This window comes from Podarcis melisellensis (genome assembly GCF_964234715.1).
Source record: "Podarcis melisellensis genome assembly, chromosome: 17".
Classification (NCBI taxonomy): Eukaryota; Metazoa; Chordata; class Lepidosauria; order Squamata; family Lacertidae; genus Podarcis; species Podarcis melisellensis.
In genome coordinates this window covers 21,159,482-21,180,574 of record NC_138534.1, presented here as the reverse complement: position 1 = coordinate 21,180,574, position 21,093 = coordinate 21,159,482, and the positions used below count along the sequence as shown (strand labels likewise).

General features: G+C 40.9%; 1 protein-coding gene and 1 long non-coding RNA gene across 29 annotated transcripts in view; both read left to right on the top strand.

Moving 5' to 3' along the window:
- Window positions 1–21,093, top strand: part of PTPRD (protein tyrosine phosphatase receptor type D) — a 1,158,377-nt gene that overhangs the window by 879,579 nt on the left and 257,705 nt on the right. The window lies entirely within an intron of this gene.
- On the top strand, window positions 7,843–11,078 carry LOC309360379. The gene is made up of 3 exons (XR_014164077.1): window positions 7,843–7,967; window positions 9,246–9,368; window positions 10,803–11,078. It is a non-coding gene; the product is annotated as an uncharacterized lncRNA (long non-coding RNA).

The following is a 21,093-nucleotide window of genomic DNA, read 5'->3' as shown; positions in this document are numbered from 1 at the left end:
TGCATCAGTTTGCATTTAAGAAGAAAGTACATAAAGGTTGTTGGCATTTTTGTGCATATTTCTTTTAATATACACATTTTTGTACATATTTTTGCACAAATTTTTTGTGCACAATTTTTTTTTTTGGTTGGCCAGGCACATGAGAAAATTTGGAGAAGTAGGAATTTTGAAAGGTAGCTGTGCTTCGGTAATCCTATTGGTTCGGGAAGTGTGTATTTGACGGTCTCACACTGAGATGTGAACCATAATGAATTTTTGCTCTATGCTTGCAGACAACAGTGAAAGCAAATTGTTATGATAAGGAGGTCATCACTTGGGCTACCACAGAAAAAGTGTAGAAGGAATATGTAGAGAGGACTCTAGCTCAGTATCTGTGGTCTAAAGCACTGAGCCTCTTGGGCTTGCTGACCCAAAGGTCAGCAGTTCAAATCCTTGGGACGGGGTGAGCTCCTGTTGCTCTGTCCCAGATTCTGCCTAGCAGTTCGAAAACATACCAGTGCAAGTAGATAAATCGGTACCGCTGCAGCAGGAAGGTAAACGGCATTTCTGTGCACTCTGGTTACCATCACAGTGTACTGTTGCACCAGAAGCAGTTTAGCCACCATGGCCACATGACCTGGAAAGCTGTCTGTGGACAAATGCTGGCTCCCTTGACCTGAAGTGCCTCACCCTATAGTTACCTTTGACCAGACCTACCATCCAGGGTTCATTTACCTTTACCTTTTTCCTAGTATCAGAGCACCTCTTATAAACAAAATAACTCAGAATTTGTATCCCTGGCACATTTTGTTAAGAGTCTGCATGATGAAACCCCCTCAAAAGCAGAGAACTGTGTTGTGCATCTTATACTTTATTTTGAAAGTATTTTTTTAAAATATAAATTACATGTAAATAAGTATAACATGCCATGAATTAATCTTTACATTATAAAAAATAATTCAGACACATTTTCAAAGGATTTTTACATACAGAAAATCTCTTACCATGTTAAGTGTTTGTATTCTAATTATATGCTTAATAATTTCACTGCTGCAGTAAAAAATACTGTGTTTTACTGCTAATTTGCTACTGCTAAAAATAGGATTGTGCAAGGAAAGTTGTGGGAGACTTTTAACTAGAATTATGGGAATAAATCTTGGTATATAAAAATCAGCATTTAGCTCCATTTGAAATGCTGTGTAAGGATTTCCCAAGATACAAAGTTGTTGAAAAGTTCTTGACTGTCGAGTCTGTCATTGACAGATTAACTTGTTTGTTCAGTAATTTATCTGCATTATTACATGTGCCATAGAGTTGGGGTGCATATGTATTTATAGTGCTCAGTGTTCATAATACTTGTATGTATATGAATGCAGTGACCATCACCATGTAATGGCTTGCACTACAAGATTTTTATAAGCAGAGTTGAGATTCAGACCTACTCTTTTATGAAGATACTTGTATCCATTGAAGACTCACACTGGAGAAAGGCAATTTTTGTTAATTTTCCCAGCCATCTATAGACCCCAACACCACACCCCAAGCTTTTCTGGAGAGTTCCAAGCAGATTTTAGGGGAAAGGAGGATGAAAAGTCAAGTTAGTGGAGTTCTGCTCCAGGCAAATCAGACCCCAACCTATGATATTGTGGCAGCGCTTTCATTATTGAATCCAATAACTCTGATAATGTGTTGTTAATGGAATCATATAGGAGAGTAGACATATTTTACATCAGTACTATGAGATTCAGTACTATGAGATTTTACATCAGTACTATGAGGGACGCGGGTGGCGCTGTGGGTAAAACCTCAGCGCCTAGGACTTGCCGATCGCATGGTTGGCGGTTCGAATCCCCGCGGCGGAGTGAGCTCCCGTCGTTCGGTCCCAGCTCCTGCCCACCTAACAGTTCGAAAGCACCCTCAAGTGCAAGTAGATAAATAGGTACCTTTATAGCTTTATAGCGGGAAGGTAAACGGCGTTCCGTGTGCTGCTCTGATTCCGGTTCGCCGGAGCAGCTTCATCACGCTGGCCACATGACCCGGAAGTGTCTTCGGACACTATGAGATTCCAGGTATGTGCAATCGTGATATTGTATCACCCTAGTCAAGTCTAACTGTAAACACAGTGTTAACCTTAGATGCTAAAATGAAAAGTACTAAAAAATTAAACAAGGAGAGTATTTAGCTTTCGAGTTCGTTGAGTGTATGTGTATTGTAATTGCATATGTTCTTGCAGTTCTTGAAGTGCTTGTTTGACCTTATTCTTTGTTTTTAAAAAGTGTACCAGTTACAATTCACTGAGAGCAAAAAAATGCAAATCCTCAATTCTATGTAATCATGTATTGGTCCAATGTGCTACTGAGTTGTCCTCATCTACAAGGCTCTATGAGGTTATAGCCTTCACACACAAACTATAAAAGAGTTTTCTAGATACGAGTCCAAATTTAGAAAATATGTATAGATCTCATTGGTTATAGTTTTGCTTTTGTTCATTATCTTGATCAGTATAGCTAATTAAATCATCAATGGATTGGGCTGATTCCCTTACTTACAGCACTCAAGCCTGGTCTCCCAGTGACATTTGGTTCATTTTAGTTCTTTGTGCAGCTCGACATTATAAATTTGGACTCCCATCAAGAAACGAAATCATGGCCAAGGATTGCAAGTCCCTGGCGTTCACCAAAGCAGAAGTTGGATTATGGTAACCCATGGATGTGCACTCTCCTGAAAACTGCTGCTTGTGAGATATGCTTCAGTAAAGTAGAAACAATAGCAACTAGACTGTGGCTAATTAGCACTTCCCCGTAACAGGGACCTTGCTATAGCAACATGACTTTGGGGGGCATATCACCATTTAATTGGGATTAGTTTTGTATTGTTTTTGTTTCTTGTTTCTTAAGGAGGATCACAGAATGTTCATTTTTTTTACAGATATATACAGTGGTACCTCATGTTGCATAACCTCCAGGTTACGGAATCTTTGGGTTACGGTCACGGCAAACCCAGAAGTTTATACTTCCGGGTTTCGCCGCTCACGTATGTGCAGAAGCGCTCTATCGCGCCACGTGTATGCACAGAAGCGGCGCCTCTAGTTACAGATTTATCAGGGTGCGCATGGCACCCCAAAATGAATTAAACCTGTAACCAGAGGTACCACTGTATTTGGATGTCTATACATCCATCAGCTTAGGGTTTTGCAAAAGGCATTGCCTGGAAGCAAACCAAACCTGAACTGTACCATGCATTGCCATATAAACAAAGGGTTTTTGTTGGCATTAGTGGAACTTTTTGTTGGAATCCTTCTGTCTTGGGAGACAATGGAGGATTGCACCTTTGGGGGTGAAGACAAGCTGTTGGAGAGTTGTGATTCAAGGACCCGCCACCCGCTTGAGGATAAGAAAGACACATGGACACGGTATATTAGGTTAATGGGCTAAAAAAGGCCACAACTTTATTGATTACAGCATGTGAGAGGTATTGGCTTAGGCATTGGATAGGTCATAGTTATTTGATGTATCAGAACAAACAAGTTTTATTCCAAAATTGTGTTTCAGATTGGCTGCTGTTGTATTACTTATTTAATATATGGTATTTATTTTAGATAACCTATACTTTCCTTTCCCAAAATGAAGTGGATTTTCCACAATCACATTGAAATTAACAATTTTATATAATTCTTTCCTGTAAAAGATCTTTGGACCTTTTTAAGCTATTCACTGATTGATGAAGTGCCAGCCTCTTTTCCCAAGTGAATTAGAAATTTGATTGTGACTGAGACTCTATAATACAATCTGCTATCTCTCTCAATAGTAAGAAATAATAAAAGCAAAATCACAATATGGAGTTGCCATTAACAGCTGACCTATGTTCAGTAGAGCCATGTAATTGAATAATACAGTTTATGAAGAGAGTGAATTATTAGAAGAAATGGAATTTAAGAGTAGCAAAATGATAAGGCAGCTCTGGATGAGTGTAAAAATAATTCTACAATCCAGGTGTGGATGGAGGGTGAGAGAGAATTCTGTCTTTGATCCCCGTGGGCTAGTTACATCCCTTAGCCATAACGACTTTGAAGGTCCATTACGACAAATATAAATAACTGCAAAGCATTTCTTTGTTGACGGTGACACAATTTCACAGGTAAAAGGCAATCAGGATGAAATTATATTCTTCACATTTAAGTTACACATCAGCAAAATGCGACAGACAGAGATAAAAGTAAGATATGGGCGCAGATAGGGTGTGCATCAGAATAGTAATTTTGATTTTCAAAATGGAGATTTTGAAAGTCTCCATTCTACTTTTTATGCAGACTAGTAATCTTTGAAGTATAGTAACCAGAGTGCACACACATACCTCTCTTTTTACAGTAGTCATAAAAATACACACATTGGTTGGCAAATATAATAGTGTTACAAAAGTCCCATACCTGCCCGCCCCCTGCCAAGCAGTGGCCAGAGCGCATGGGGTCACAGGCGCACACACAGGGTCTATGTCCCTTTGGAGAATAGAAGGCACTGTGGAGACTGCCATGCTTTAAGAAATAGGGTTTATTCGCCTATTTACACCCTCGGTCTGCATGGAGGGGCCCAGATCTTACAGCATGGCCCAAAGCATTGCAGGCTGTCCTTCTTTCCTCCTCACCAAGATGGATCTCCCCCCTCTTCTTCCTTCTCCTCCTTCCCAGAAGTCCCTTGGTCTCCCCCAGAGCAGTTACCCTGGCAAACTTCCAAATCTCCAGTCTCTGGTCATATCAGGGGCAAGGAGTTGTTGACCATCCTCAATGGCTCTCTATTGTAATGCAAACCGCTCTGCTCTTCCCTTGGCCAGCCAGACTGGTTTGCCCAGGAATCTCTTGTCTGGCACAGCCCCACAGTTTTATGTTTTTAAAATCTATATCCCAATCAAAATCCTAGAATTTAGGGGGATCCCTCCTACTTCTAGAACGATAGTAAGGCTGTTCAAACTTCCATTCTCAACACCAGAATCTTAGAAAAACCTAAAGGAAACAAAAGAGGAATAAGAAAAACCAATGGGCAGACTTTACAGCTAAACAGACATTTGGCAAAACTGATTGTCATCCAAAGAACAGAAGATTGTGTTCTTCTAAAACCTGCTTGGCTTTTAGAAAGCTCCCCAAACTAGGAAGGTTTCTTGGGCTTGAATCAAAACTACACCATAGAAGAAAATTAAATTAAAGCCTTTACAGAAAACTATCTCATACCCAGGGGATGTGGGTGGCGCTGTGGTCTAAACCACTGATGGGAAGCTTGCCGATGGGAAGGTCGGTCGTTCGAATCCCTGTGACGGGGTGAGCTCCCATTGCTCAGTCCCAGCTCCTGCCAACTAGCAGTTCAAAAGCATGTCAGTGCAAGTAGATAAATAGGTACCACTCCAGTGGGAAGGTAAACAGTGTTTCCGTGTTCTGCTCTGGTTTTGCCAGAAGTGGCTTAGTCATGCTGGCCACATGACCCAGAAAACTGTATGCGGACAAATGTTGGCTCCCTTGGCCAGCAAAACGAGATGAGCGCCGCAACCCCAGAGTCGTTCACGACTGGACTTACCTGTCAGGGGCCCTTTACCGTTTATCTCATACCCAAAGCTGGACTCCAAATGCACACTTACCACTAAAATGGAAAGCAAGAGATCTCTATTTTGTCTGTGTGAATTTTGTATTCACTTCCTTTCCCACTGGCCTTCAATGCTTCCAGCAGCAACTCAAGCATCTTTGTGATTGTTTCTGTGTGCAAAATACAGGCTAGGTGGGCAAGGACTTATTTTTCTCCCTCTAACCCAGGTATAATGGTTTTCCTGTTTGAAAACATCTAGATTCAGTGCCATATGCTGCAGATTGCTGCAGCTTAGTTATAGGCTGAAACCCTGGCATCTCCAGGTAGGATCAGGAAAGATCCATTTCTAAGATGCTAGACAGCTGTCTGCAGTCAGTGTAGACTAGAGGTATCCATTGCAGTGCCCCCAGATGCTGTTGGACTCCCATCAACCCCACCTACCATGGCCAGTGATCAAGGATGAAGGGAATTTACAGTCAAACAATATCTAGAGGGCACCATGTTGGTTACCCTGGGTGTTGAACAGGAATGGGGAAGTTCAAGTGGAGGAAGGCTTTTCACCTTGTCTATCCATCCTTTGGGACTCTCCCAAGGCCACAGCTTCTCCTCAGGCCACATTCCTCACTCCTGCTTGGCCTCATCCTTGTGTAGCTTTGCCTGGCTGGAGTTGAGATTCTTTCTCTTGGTTCCTTGCCATGTGTTTGTGTGCAGAAGTCCCATCTTTTGTGGAGCTAGAATGTAACCTACTGAACAAAGGTAAGATCCAGTGATTCTTTTCTACAAAAGGAGGTGCTGGAACTCACCGTGAACGCCTCCCTTGTTCTCTTACAATGGCAATGGTGCCCCCCTGAGAGGTTCACCTGAAAAGTTTCACCTGAAAAAAAGTCCTGGTAAGCTCCATTCGCTTTGGACACTGTCAACATCACTTTGCCTTGAGCTCCATCCAGCCCCAGCATGCAGCTCCTGGAAGGAATGTGTCCTTGAGATGACAAAAGTCCCCTCACCAGTAAAGACAATAAATAGTTAGGGAAACTTTCAAACTGCTGCTTATGGTTCTTTTAAAAATTACCCAGAAATCCATCCAGCTAAGAGGGGAAGATTATGTTCTTCCTCTCCCTCTCACTACAAGAGATGAGGACAGGGATGTTTCACCATGGCTGTAATGACATGGATATGACATGGATTCCTGGAGTCAGATAATGGCACCCGCCATCACCAGAGGCCTTAAGGGATGTAATATGTTAATTAAACAATCTTGCCATTTTGTTCTTAAAGCACAAGGGAAATCTTTTCATAAATTAAAAAGGTGCCATCATATTTCATCTGCCTTTGGATTACATGATATAAGTTAATTCTGTCCTTTATATTTAATTGCAAAAATCAACTAAACAAGAGGGCCATATGTTTTCTTACTTAGCTTAAATGTCATAAATATGAAACTTCTTGCCTGCTGAGTTTTTCCTAACAGTTTTTTAACTTCCTGATTGTTCAGTGTGAAGACTGAAGAACCATTTAAAAGAACAAAAAAATAATAATGTGGAACTGTATTATTTTCTTTTCACTGAGTTACCAAAATCAAAAGCTTTTTCACTAGATAACCTTTGACAAGTAAAAATGTTACCCTCGGAGCATGTTCCCTGGAAGGAGAACAGCACTAGTTTACAATTCCAGTATAATGTAACCCATCAAATTGTCCAAAATATATACTGATTGACCACTCAAATACGCCACACCTTTAAAATTTGGTGGCTTGAGGGAGGCTTAGGAGCCACAGACGGGGCGGGTGCCATTGCCCTGAGCTCCCGGGCTGCTTCCTTGGGGGGGCGGGGGGGGAGCCACGCTGCTTTGCTGGTGGCACAAGGTCACGAATATAAGCCACACTTTAACTTTTCACTATCGGAATTTGGAAAAAAAGTGTGTCTTATATTCGGGCCAATATGGTATATATAAATACTACAACACTGGGAAGAATCACACTTGGAATGTTCTATTGAGAGCCAGTGTGGTGTAGTGGTTAAGAGCGGTAGTCTCGTAATCTGGAGAACCGGGTTCGAGTCTCCGCTCCTCCACATGCAGCTGCTGGGTGACCTTGGGCCAGTCACACTTCTGTGAAGTCTCTCAGCCCCACTCACCTCACAGAGTGCTTGTTTTGGGGGAGGAAGGGGAAGGAGATTGTTGGCCGCTTTGAGACTCCTTAAAGGGAGTGAAAGGCGGGATATCAAATCCAAACTCCTCCTCTTCTTCTTCTTCTTCTTCTTCTTCTTCTTCTTCTTCTTCTTCTTCTTCTTCTTTAGCCTTTCATAGAATTTGGAACTGTAGAATAGTGAGCATTAGCAGCTGCTGTCATGGGGATCTCTGCACTCTCCCCTGGTCTCCCAGAACACAGAGAGACATGGAGAAGACGGAGCAATGAGAGACAAGGTGATGTAGCCTCAGACTGCTGGGGAAGGAACCAGATAAGAGCCTTATAGAACCATGGGAAGGTAGGGACTGTCAGTCCTCTCAACTGCCTCATTGGGCAGGACCTACTGTCATCACTAGGCCTGCGTTGTTTAGGTTTCTTTGGATGACAAATTAACTTTGCTGACAGTGGTGGTTTTTTATTATTATTGCTGTCCTACTCCTGAGTTCAACTCCTGACAGGTAGGCAGGAACTAGTTCAAGTTTAGAGCCACAGTCCTCTGGTTTATTTTGTATTCCGTTCTGCCTTTATGTCTGCTTTTCATCTACATTTTATTTCTCATAATGCTGACCACTGAAATGTGTGTACAGTGGAATCTTGGTTCTCAAACTTAATCCGTTCCGGAAGTCCATTTGATTCCCAAAACCTTCAAAAACCAAGGCATGGCTTCTGATTGGCGCAGGCGCCCCGGAAACAATAGCTTACAGCCACATCGGATGTTCGGCTTCCGAAAAACGTTCGGAAACTGGAACACTTACTTCTGGGTTTTCACCATTCGGGAGCCAATTTGTTATCAACTAAGCCGTTCGAGAACCAAGGTTCCACTATATTTGCCAAACTTAGGATTCTAGAATCCCCACGTGTCTATAGAATCCAGGCTACTGAAACCAGCACGTTCTTCTGAGCTCTGGGAGAGACCTGGGGAGCATGGCCTGCCTTTACACTCTGAGTAACTTATAAGGGAATCATCTGGGAAATGCAGGGTGAGTTGGTCTCAGAACTGCTGGTCTTATAGAAGTTGGGAGTAGTCTGCCAGGGAAATGAACATGCTGCTTTGATCTCTGCAGTGGGATAAGGCAGCTGGAAGTTAGCTCTTCTTTCCCCAGCAAGTTGCATGCAAGATTTAACCAAGGGCTGCCGGGTGCATTAGCCTTTTGAAAACGGTAACTGCTTTGGCAGCATCCCCAACCCCCCACCCTTGTTTCTGGAGCTGGAGCTGACCAAAAAGGAGATAGGGTGGCAACAACTACCGTATAGTAAAGCAGAGAGCCAGTGTGGTATAGTGGTTAAGAGTGATGGACTTGTAATCTGGTGAACCGGGTTTGCTTCCCCGCTCCTCCACATGCAGCTGCTGGGTGACCTTGGGCTAGTTACACTTCTCTGAAGTCTCTCAGCCTCACTCACCTCACAGAGTGTTTGTTGTGGGGGAGGAAGGGAAAGGAGATTGTTAGCCGCTTTGACTTCTGGTAGTGACAAAGCGGGATATCAAATCCAAACTCTTCTTCTTCTTCTTGCAGTTTGACAAGGAAAGCTCTCCCCAACATCGCAACAAAACCTAGATGTGGAAGTTCACTTTTCACCTAAGTACAGCCAGAGCAAATTGTGCACTAATTAGGGCAGCTATGATAAGACAAACAGAGGTGTCTTTTTCCCCCTCTTTCAAACCTTGCTAAGTTATAGCTGATATGTTTTCTTGCTGATCTTGGAGGATGGATAATTTTATCTGGTGGGTGGTCTCGCATGTGACACAGAGAGGGAAGTTCCATCCCAAAAAATAAGCTATAATAATAACCGTTTGGGATTAGCCTTGGAGACCTATAAATCTTTCATAGCTCAACAGCTCTAGAGAGAGTGATTTCTTTTAAGTAGCCTCATGATTAATAGCAACTTTGTTCTGCTATGAGAACAGGGAAACACATTTTTAAAAGGCTTAATGCTACGACAAACTAAAAGAACTTAATCTAATATAATGGTTACAATTTGGCACAGTCACACAACTTAGCAGTGGGCATGGAAATGCACATATAGGCCAGGATCCAAGCAAGCTCCGGAGGGGTTTGGTTGCCCCCCGCCCCTGCCCAAACAGCAACTCCATATGCCTCATGCCAAATTGCAAACGGAGTTTGACACCAAATGTTGAAAGCAGTTTGAGATATGGCAAGAAGATCAGCTGTTTCAAGGGGGAGGAGGGTGTCAGGAATCTCACTGGGTATGCTGAAGCCTTTGGGCATACCCTAAGTAGCTCTTTGGATCAAAGCCACGAATTGCATGGAATGGAAAGATGTCAGGCTTGAACTCTTGAACTTTATTAAATATAGCACATTTATATGAAATTGCCTAAAGGGATAATATCCTTTTACTCAGCATGCTTTTAATTCCCTACAAGTATTTATTTATTTATGCTAGGGAGTATATTTCCAGTAGCCTCAAGATAACATATATTGTGCAGACCATCTTTCCTTAAATCAACGTATGTTGGTAGTCAAGACTGTAAAAGCATTATTTCTTTGTAGATTTGAATCCATTACCAGTTTCATGCAATCAGCACTTATGATTGAGGCTGATGTGACCAGTCTCTTACTGAGATTTGGACTGTGCTTGACCTTCTAAGCATTCTGTATTTTTACAGAATTATTGTTGTATCAGTTGCTGAGCTTAACTTTTGATATGAACGAACACACAAGTTGTATCCATTGTAGCTAATGATTGTTGTATGATAATAATAATAATAATAATAATAATAATAATAATAATAATAATAATAATGGACATATATTGGGGTTGTAGAAGCAGAACTAACAAAACAAAACATCCTTCCCAGTTTGCTAACGCTGCATTTTAAGTTGTCGTGACCTTCCCTGGAACCTTGGGGTGAAAGGCAAGTAATTGATGATGATGATGATGATGATATTACATAGAGTGTATCATCATTTAATCTCTGAGTGGCTACAAAACTAACTCTTGTCTGCTTCCTATAGACAACCTGGATAGAAATAAATAAAAAGGCAATTACTTGAACAAAATGCTGGTGGGGGGGATGTTTATTTTAATTGGCCATGTTGTTTCAATTTCAGATATTAATAAAGGCTGAGACATGCAACAAGCCTGTCTGAGCAGAACATGAAGTCTGGCTTCAAGAGGTTCACACACTGGATAAAGTGTTGCTCATATATGTGGCTTGAGAACATAATGTTAATTATTTAAATACAAGGTTCCTTCATTCAATCTCTGGGTGGCCCCTGTTGGGTTTTGGCTGTCATTGTCATTAAAAGAGTTTGTAGCATTGCAGGGATAGGATTTTTCAATGAAAAGCCTTAATAATTAAATAAACGCTACATGTTCGAAACACACTTTTCTGATGTTAATGCTGTATTCATTTATTCCCTAATGCTTAAAAAAATATTGCTGCATACTGCATTTCTTTGAGTGGGTTTATCCAACATAGATTTACATCGTGCCTAGGCTAAATGACAAATAACCAAGCAACATTAGCATTAATCATTTCCATTCCTGAATTTACTTTCAAGGCATTGTTGCTGGATAAGTGACTTTTGCAATAAGCCAAGCATTTTTTTTGCTTCTGTGAATATCTGTTTATTTAAGCCATTTATAGAGTGTTTTGCTTCTGAATGTGACTTTTTGATAAAAAAAAATTGAGCTGCTGCATATGATATATATTTAAAAATATATTCAAGCACATTTTCAAACACCAAAGTAAGTTACTTTTTTTAAAAAAAAGTGTATAAGCTGTGAATCAAGGGCATTTAAAAGTTAAAGGAATGAAGCTTTATTCAGGAGCTAATTATATAAATCACATTGGAAACTAGCGCAGCTCATCTAGTCATGCAGGGCAGGCAGATTATTACTATTACTACTACTACTACTACTACTACTACTACTATTAGTTGGGGACTGCTGGTTATTAGAAATTATTACTATTACTATTATATTGTTGTTGTTATTAGATGGGAACTGCTGGTTATTAGAGACCTTGCTTGCACTATATTCCATGGCTAACCTCTGAGAATAATTATAGATAGAGTGGTACCTTGAGTTACAGACTCCTCTAACCCAGAAATAGTAACTTGGGTTAAGAACTTTGCTTCAGGATGAGAACAGAAATCGTGCTCCAGCGGCGCGGTGGCAGCAGGAGGCCCCATTAGCTAAAGTGGTGCTTCAGGTTAAGAACAGTTTCAGGTTAAGAACAGATGTCTGGAATGAATTAAGTACTTAACCAGAGGTACCACTGTAATCTAACCTAGAGGTTATCAGAGCACAGGCGATAGAAATTAGGCTATCCCTGTCCACATACCCTTTTTTTCAGTCAGGTACTCAGAACTGTGCAACTATAGACTGTGCAACTGAGACTCCTGGGTATAGGGGGGTATGTAAATTTAAATAACAATGATAATGATAATGATGACGGCAGCACACAGGGGAAGAAGAGAGGGAATGTTCTATCTGAGAATCTGAAACGCTTGCCCTGACGAAACAGCCACCTGTGCTCAACATTCAATTCCCTACTTACTTTGAAATATTTTCCATTTTTAAATCATTGGAGCCTACATATGAAACAAATGGAAGGTTGAGGTTCAAAAGTATAAACATAGAAAGTTCATGAATAGTTTTAAATGGCACTCAGTTTTAGGATGAATTCTCTTTATTTCTAGTATAAAAACATTTCTGATATAGCACAGCATATCTGGGTTTGTTTTATTTTAATTGATCACATTTGAACAGGAGGATTATGCAAATTTGCAATCATTTAAGAATAGCTTTCAGTATGCTATAGTGAATATTTTAAAATGGTAAAAACCACGATATATTAAATAATTCCAGAAAGACATGCAAATCAGACTTGATTTTTAATTTTTAATTTGAAAACCTACATGCTCTTCCTTGCATGTGAATTAAGTATGAAAATATTTGAAACAGCCAGGACTTTTGAATGAAGATTGATTCCTTATACACTGATGAAATGCCTACTATTCACTTGGGCCTTCAGGAACTTAGTGTCCCAGGGACTGAATAACTGTAAATATGATAATGTACTGTAGATTTTAGGAATAGTAGTGTTTTTATTTATTTTATATTATTGTGAAACATTTTGTAATGGTATTTTATGTTGTACACCACCTGGGGCCATTTGATATGAAAAGTTATTTAGAAATAATACTAATTATAATAGTAATAAAGGTAAAGGTAAAGGGACCCCTGACCATTAGGTCCAGTTGTGGCCGACTCTGGGGTTGTGGCGCTCATCTCGCTTTATTGGCCGAGGAAGCCGGTGTACAGCTTCCGGGTCATGTAGCCAGCATGACTAAGCCGCTTCTGGTGAACCAGAGCTGCGCACGGAAACGCCGTTTACCTTCCCACCAGAGTGGTACCAATTTATCTACTTGCACTTTGATGTGCTTTCGAACTGCTAGGTTGTCAGGAGCAGGGACCGAGCAATGGGAGCTCACCCCGTCATGGGGATTTGAATTGCCGACCTTCTGATCAGCAAGTCCTAGGCTCTGTGGTTTAACCCACAGCACCACCCGCATCCCTTAATAACAGTAATTGTAGTTATTATTATAATGATAGCAGCATTGGCTTTGTCAAATGGATGTTAGTGTTAACCTGATGGAACTGGCAGCCTCTGTGAAAGAGGTATGGCAAACTGGCACCACTGTTTTGCCTTCAGTTGAGATCCTGTTAAAGGAGCTTCTTACAATATTTTATAATGCCTCACTATTACACCTCCAGGAGATGTAAAACTGGCAACAGCGGTTTCCAGCATGAGCTAATGACTGGTCCAAGGTCACATTGTGACCATCATGGTAAATTGAGGGTTTGAATCTGGTTCTCCATGTCTAGTGTGAGATTCCAACTACCTCGGTTTTCTGACGTAATCCGTTCTGGAATACCGCTCGACTTCCGAAACGCTCGAAAACTGAGGTGCAAAGGGTGGTCTGCAAATTCAGTGGAGAAAATTGAAAAACGTGCTGTAATGGTTATATGGGGTTGCTCGTGCGTAAGTTGCCGCCACTCCTGGCTAGGTAGCCGGGTTAAACCTTTCCTGGCTGGACAGCCCTTCACTTCGTGGCTGTTCAGTCGCTAGCAGAATCCGTCAGTGGGTGTTTCTTGAACTTCTTCCAGCAAAGAAATCCTTTGACGCCAAGTCTACGCCTACTTTCCCTGCGCGGAAGTCTTCCGCGCAGGGTGGGTGTGGGTAGCGGAGGACCTGTGCTCTCCCCACTGGTCTCCAGCGAAGAGTCCTGGAGCCCTCTCTCCGATTCCCCCATCCGCCCCCCTTTATCCCTGGTGTTACGCTGATTTCCTTCCCCAGCTGCTGAGTCCCCTCTCTCCCTGCTTGGTCCTTCTCTGGCATCGCTTGGGAGCCCTGCCTCCACTTCTGGCTCCGATGTCAGTTCCCGTGCAGTGGAAGCCTTCCAAGGTGTTCGACTTCCAAGGTGCATTCAAAAATGGAAGAATTTACTTCTGGGTTTTTGGTGTTCAAAAACCGAAACATTCAGCTTCCGAGATGCTCGAAAACCAGGATACCACTGTATTACATTGCACTGGTTCTCATGACATGACTGCAGCGTCACAGCTCTTGGCTTTTGCTGCTTATAGTAACTACTTTTTTTATTCTAAATTTTAATAACTTGTTGCAATACTTCTTGGGTTGGTCCAAAATAAACAAAAAAGGAGCACTGCTTTTTAAAATTTAATCTGAAAAGTATGAACAAAGACATAGTTATTCCAGCTTTACCTGTAAAAAGTGTAGTCACTGTTACTGCACATTCTGTATAATCTAGAGTCACCTTTCTTAACCTTTGTTCTCCAGATGGTTTTGAACTACAACAACCATCATCCATGACCACTGGCCATGCTGGCTAAGAATGATGGGAGTTGTAGTCCAACAACATATGGGAACCCAAAGTTGAGAAAATGTGATCTAGATTAATTCTGGTGAAACGCTAGAGAGAAATTGCTAAATAAAGGAGGAAATCTTGTTCCCTCAAAATAAAAGAGGACATAGGATGTGTGTGTGTGTCACAATACACAATTATGCACAATAGTAATCTATTGAACTAAATCTGTCTGTCAAATTTATAAGTGCACATTTGTTTTTATTCTGAGATATTTGAAATTTAAACTCCTATAAAACCATTTAAAAACTGTTCATTGCAAGTATGTGCAATGTTCAGTCCTTTGGGGAAAATTAGTGTCCAATTCAGATTAATTTTTGCTTTAATTGTGCCTTTGGTGACAGATGATGAAAAGTCAATTACATCAACTACTTGAGTCTCATGCAGTTCAATTATAAAACTCACATTTACACAATTAAGTAAAACTATCTACAGTACTAACAATAATAAAGATGCTACTTCAAAGCTTTTCTTAGTGCTGAATTTTCCAGCTTAATGGATTTCTGTGTGTTCAGGAGAATGAAAAACTTGTGATGTCATACCTGTAATAAGAGTCAAATTAAGCCAAATTTCCTAATAGTATCCCTTCTTCAGATGGTGGGAACTATTTTTTCTTTAATTGTATATTCCACCCTAAATGGTTAGATTTGGTATTCTTCAAGGAACATAAAAAGCAAAGGTAATAATGGTTTATATATTTTTATTTCTGTAGATTACCTTGAGTCGTTTTGAGAGAGGCAACTAATGATTCAATCCTAATCACACTTACTTGGGAGTAAGCCCCATTGAATGTAATAGGATTTACCTTTGAGCAGATGAGGTTAGGATGGGCCTGCAAGAAGTTCAAATGACAACAATAAGCAGTTGGGCAAATCAAAATGTCACAACATTGTGACAAGCTTTCAAGTATACAAAACAGGGCAGAATTGGCAATTGGAGAACAACAATTATTCATTCATTCAGTGAATTATATACTGCCTTACTACCAAGACACCCAAGGTGGTATACAATTTTAAAGCACTAACACAAATTATATAAGATGTAAAATTGAGGGGGGAGAGAGTGTGAATCTTAAATTGTCCTCTTAAACAATAGTTTCAAAGAGGCACAGCTTCCATCCCCACAAAAAACAAAAAAACTTCCAGGCTTGCAGATGAATTCCAGGATTGCATAAAAGTGGCTTTTATGTCACGTGAAAACACAATGACAATGTAGAAATTAAGAGTTAGGAAAACGTCTTCAGCATTTCTTATTATTTACATTTTGGGTCCAAAACCTAAGAAAACCTATGAAACCTAAGTGGGCTGTGAATTACACAGTCTGGAAATCGCAGCTCTATGCAATGCTTGTATTATTCAAAAACATACATTGCATTGTAATCTGAGTTTTTCATAAATGTAGAAAATCCCCATGTTTGTTTAATGGGAAACAGGAAGTGATTGGCTTAGGAAAGGCGACAGCAAGGACAGATCTGTAATTGACTCTGTTATGTGTTCATCTGCAGAACGCTTAAATAAAACAGCTTGATTCTGAATATAGACTGAAACAAAGAGAAATAATGTTGAAGACGGGCAGTTGCTCATTCAGCAAAAGCTACTTAGAAAATGCTTGTGCAATAATAATTAGGGGAAATAATTGGTCATTTACGTGGTTACTACATTTTATTTTAATGGAACATTTTGAATTAATAAACCCACCCATACTCTTCTTCTGTCAGTAATAACTATTGTGTATCTTATCAGATAATTAACGACCATAAACATAACAGAACTACTCCAGACCAGTAGCACATTTATTTCTTTGCCTATTGCTTAAGAAATTAAAAAAGAAGTCTTAATAAAGTAATAGAAATTCCAATTTTCTCATTTGCATTTTATATTTTATTGTATCAGTGCAACTCCACTGACATCAATAGAGATGCTGTCAGGAAATGAAATGATTTGTCAGGGCAGACTGCAGAATATTATTTTTTTTTTGCAAGAGCCAGACTTTATAGGACTTGAAGAGGAATCTGAGGTGTCTGCTTCAAGCTGGGCAATTAGAATGCCAATAGGAAACAGAGTAGAGTTCAAGTCTGGATGAAATTCAGGCAGTGAAGAAAATGAATAAGAATCCAATTTAGGGGACAAGGTATAAGGTAGCAAGTCTCGTAGCAACTTGCTACAAAACACAGATCATGCATATAGCCATTTTTGATCATCAGCCCTCCCTGAATATTACTCAGCTGTTGATGTAAACCTGTTCCATCTAGATCAGGGGTGCCCAAACTTTATTCAAAGAGGGCCAGATTTGATGAAGTGAACATGCATGAGGGCCGACCAAAGTTGTTGGGCTTTTTTTAGGATTGAAGTTGTTGAGCTTTGACCTCAATAAATAAACTGCCACAGGGCCTGAATAATAATAATAATAATAATAATAATAATAATAATAATAATAATAATAATAATAATACTCAGCCCATCTGGCTGGGTTTCCCCAGTCACTCTGGGCGGCTTCCATAGAAACCAAAAATACACAAAAGATCACACATTAAAAACTTCCCTGAACAGGGCTGCCTTAAGATGTCTTCTGAATGTCAGGTAGTTGTTTATCTCTTTGACATCTGATGGGAGGGTGTTCCACAGGGCAGGCACCACTACCAAGAAGGCCTTCTGCCTGGTTCCCTGTAGCTTTGCTTCTCGCAATGAGGGAACCGCCAAAAGGCCCTTGGCACTGGATCTCAGCGTCCGGGCAGAACGATGGTGGTGGAGACGCTCCTTCAGGTATGCTGGGCCGAGGCCGTTTAGGGCTTTAAAGGTCAACACCAGCACTTTGAATTGTGCTCGGAAACATACTGGGAGCCAATGTAGGTCTTTCAAGACCGGTGTTATGTGGTCTCAGTGGCCGCCCCCAGTCACCAGTCTAGCTGCCACATTCTGGATTAGTTGTAATTTCCGAGTCACCTTCAAAGGTAGCCCCACGTAAACCAGCTGGGGGATAAAACCAGCTGGGGGATCAGATTAGGCCCCCCAAATGGACTTTGGACATGCCTAATGTAGATTCAGGTAGGTAGCCGTGTTGGTCTGATGCAGTCAAAGTCCCATATTTTTTGCTCCATAAGACGCACCTTTTTCTTCCTAAAATGTAAGGGGAGATGTCTGTGTGTCTTATGGAGTGAATGCACGGTCCCTGGAGCCAAATTGCCCAGGGGCAAAAAGCAGATCATGCTTTTTTCCCCCTTTCTTTTTTTTTGAAAGAGGGAAGTGGGTGTTGAAACAAAGCTGCTGATTGGGGAGCGAGATAAGGGATGCTAGCAATTAAGGAGGCTGCCTGGGGGGGGTGGTAAAGACAGCAAACTTGCAAGGAGAGGAGACAGTAAGAATAAAGCAATGAGGATAGAAATTAGAAGAAAAGGAGGAGCAAAAAACTGCTCCAGCTAAGGAAAAGACACTAAGGCAAACAAGAGGGAAGGGAGTGTTGAAAGGAAGCAGCTGATGGGTAAGCGATCGGTGAAAGAGATATGGGATGCTAGCAATAAACGAGGCTGCCTGGGAGGAGGGAGGTAAAAGCCCATGGATCCTCAGGATTTTTACATTTGGTCAACCCAAATTCACCATCAGATCACATAGCATGTCTATGGCTACAGCCTGCACCAAAAAAATCATGCATCCACTGTTTCGTTCAGAATATATTTTTTCTTTTTTTCCTTCTCTAAAAACTAGGTGTGTCTTATGGTCATGTGTGTCTTATGGAGCGAAAAATACGATATATATATATATATATATATATATATATATATATATATATATATATTATCCAGTAGCCCCTTAGAGACCAACTAAGTTTGTTCTGGCTATAAGCTTTTGTGTGCATGCACACTTCTTCAGATACACTGAAACAAAAGTCATCAGACCCTTATATATAGTGGGGGGGGGGTCTCAAGAGGGTAGTAGGAGATGGGTGTTTGACTCAATGGGTATGGTAAACCTGTTGACTACTGATAACGACTGCAATTAGTCCCACAGGAAAAAGCAAGGGATAGTATGCAGATGATTACCATATGTAATGAGACAGGAATCCAATATCTCTGTTCAGACCAGGTCTCTCCATAGTTTTCAGTTTAGTGATAAATTGTAATTCAGCAACTTCTCTTTCATGTCTGTTTCTGAAATTCTTTTGTAACAAGACAGCTGCTTTGAGATCCTGTATTGGATGTCCTGGGAGACTGAAGTATTCTCCTACTGGCTTCTCTGCCTTGTGATTTCTGATGTCAGATTTATGTCCCTTTATCCTTTGGCATAGGGTTTGGCCTGTTTGTCCAATATAGAGAGCTGAAGGGCACTGCTGGCATTTGATGGCATACACAATGTTAGAAGATGAGCAATTCCAGCTAGGTGCATTACAGAGAGGGAAGCAGCATTCTGGTGCAAAACTGAGCTAGATTGAGAATCACATGAACAAGTAGCAATTCCGTGTGTGGCCCTTTGCTCCAGTCAAGCAGCTGGATGCTGTGCACAGGGCCGGATATAGGTTTGATGAGGCCCTAAGCTACTGAAGCTAATGGGGCCCTTTATATGTCCAGCTGTCCTTTGTCAAATTGTCGCTGTTTTTCGTGTTGAATATATGCTATATGGTAATTTATGGACCTAATAGGTATCTAAAGCCATTTGGACATGCAGAATATAGGCACCCTATATATATATATATATATATATATATATATATATATATATATATATGCTTTCGTAGATTTTCATGGGTACAGGAATGCAGGTTTTGGTGTCCTCTGTTCCAGTAACAAGAAGCCGAAAGCACCAGCCTGAAGATGACGAGTGAGACCTCGTCGAAACGTCGCCTAGACACCCCAACTTTTACACGGGAAGACACCCGAGGACACCAAAACCTGCATATATATATATATATATATATATATATATGCTTTCGTAGATTTTCACGGGTACAGGAATGCAGGTTTTGGTGTCCTCGGGTGTCTTCCCGTGTAAAAGTTGGGGTGTCTAGGCGACGTTTCGACGAGGTCTCACTCGTCATCTTCAGGCTGGTGCTTTCGGCTTCTTGTTACTGGAACAGAGCTCTGTTCCAGTAACAAGAAGCCGAAAGCACCAGCCTGAAGATGACGAGTGAGACCTCGTCGAAACGTCGCCTAGACACCCCAACTTTTACACGGGAAGACACCCGAGGACACCAAAACCTGCATATATATATATATATATATATATATATATATATATATATATGCAAACCAGTGATATTTTAGGGAGCAGGTACTGTAGCAGGCAGGGCCCATTACATACATCATAGGAGCCTACACAACGCAAAACACTGTTGCTGTATGTAGGTTTTATTTTATTTGTATTTTATCTTATATTTTGGAAATGTACATCCAGTGTTTTTTAATTTGGGGGCGGGCAAGAGAGTGGGGCCCTAAGCTATAGATTGTTTAGCTTATATGTAAATCCGGTGCCGGCTGTACACATGAGTGGTTTTTGAAAGGCAAAAATCCCAGAGCAAGTTCTGGATTCACTTCCTTTAGACACCCTCATCAAGCCACTGATTGAAAGGATTGTACGTGTGTGTGTGTGTGTGTGTGTGTGTGTGTTCCATGTACCTAGCCCTGGTAATGCCATGCACACTGTATTAATTTGTGCAAATCAGTCTCTAGAAAGAATGATTTCAGCCAACTTTCACTGGTGCCCAGATAAAACGCGTGGCCAACATTGCAACTTTTGTTCTTTCCACCTTGGCCCTTGTAACGAAGGGCTGTATCCAACCATGCAGGTCCCCTCACACAGCAGACTTTGGTGGATGCAAAGACATGCCTAGACCTCTGTTTCCATAGTTGTCTGGTGTTGCGCCACCACGTGCACCAATGTTTTGTTGTTCTGTTATGCCATATGTCACAACGTATGTGCAGGCACTATTTCTGGACAAAGCTTCTGCCCTGTATGTTTCAAAGGTGGAATTGGTGGAACTGAAGGTCTGTCAGCATAGAAATGTGTGGAGAAATACGACACCTTTTAATGGAAGAGCGCGGAATGGTAAATAGTCCATTTAATTTCACAAAAGTGCTTCTGGGAACAACTTTGTATGACAAATACTACTTAAGAATTTCTATATTTAACGGCAAGGCATAAGTACAGCATGTCATTTTATACGAAATGTGGGTTTGTTGCTGTCTGATGTGAAGCTTAAGTGCAGGTATTTTAAAGACAGCCATCTATTTAGTGAGCCTACCATTTTCGTGCCATATTGTTTGACTGACTGACTTGCCTGCCAAGCCATTTATTACACTTCCTAGGGGGAAAAGGCAAATGTCCTTCTAAACATTCTTTGTGATAATCACTAGCAGACTTAATGAAACTTAGTTACAGCTACTTGGTGTCTTATAGTACTCTGGTGGGGAAGGTAGGAAGTGTGTCAGATTATACCTATTCAATCAACTTGTGCAGCC